Here is an 888-nt window from a genome sequence, read left to right on the forward strand (position 1 = left end):
AAAAAGGGAAAAAAACAAAAAGGATTCAAAAGGGGGGGGAGAAACCGGATTGGAAAAGGAAAAAAAAAAGGAAAAGGGGGGGAAAGAAAAAAAGGGGAGAAAAAAAAAGGGGGGGAAAGAAAAAAGTTTTGGGAAAAAAGGGACCCGAGGGGGGGAAGGGGAATTGGGAATAAAGGGAAAAAGTTCGGGTTTTTATCCCAAAAATGGGGCCGAAAGGGAAACAGGCAGGAGATTGGTCGTTAAAAGGGGGGCCCTTTAAAGGACCGGGAACCAATAAAAAAAAAAATTAATAATAAGGTTTATAAAAAGGGGGTTTTGGAAGAAAAGGACAGGTTTTCCCCCAAAGGGGAAAAGGAATTTTTTTTTTTTTTTGGGGTAAATGCGAGGGGGGGAAAAATTATGGTATATTTTCCGGGTTTTTGGAAACAGAAAAAACCAAAGCCAGAAAAAAGAGGAAGAAAAAAAGAAAGGGGGTGCCGGGGGGAAAACCCCTAACAAAAATTTTCTAAAAAAGAAAAAACCCATAAAAATTTTTTTCACTTGAAATTTTAGTTTTCCCTTTTTAAAGGAAATAAAAAAGGGGGGAATGAATGATAAAAAAGGGAAGGGGGGAAAGGGGGGGTTGGGGAAAAAAAGGGCCGGTTTTTAAATAATTTTAAAACCCGGGAGAGGGGGAAAAAGTTTAAAATCAAAAGGATGGGGGAAAAAAAAATGAAAAAAAAAGGGGATCAAAGGGTTTAAAAAGGGAGAAAAAACCAAACAAGGAAAAAAAATGAACGCTGGGGAAGGGATCAAAAAAAATTTTTTAACCCCAATAAAAACCCAATGATAACAAATAAAACAGGAAAGGTTAAAGAGAAGGGAGGAAGAAAAAGGTAAAAAGGTTTT

General features: G+C 37.0%; 1 protein-coding gene across 2 annotated transcripts in view; it reads right to left on the reverse strand.

The window, feature by feature from the left end:
• The window catches only part of LOC119592021 (carbohydrate sulfotransferase 1-like), a 107,787-nt gene that overhangs the window by 79,517 nt on the left and 27,382 nt on the right, over positions 1 to 888 (reverse strand). The gene's annotated exons all lie outside the window — the stretch shown is intronic.

The sequence above is a fragment of the Penaeus monodon genome, chromosome 29 (assembly GCF_015228065.2).
Source record: "Penaeus monodon isolate SGIC_2016 chromosome 29, NSTDA_Pmon_1, whole genome shotgun sequence".
Classification (NCBI taxonomy): domain Eukaryota; kingdom Metazoa; phylum Arthropoda; class Malacostraca; order Decapoda; family Penaeidae; genus Penaeus; species Penaeus monodon.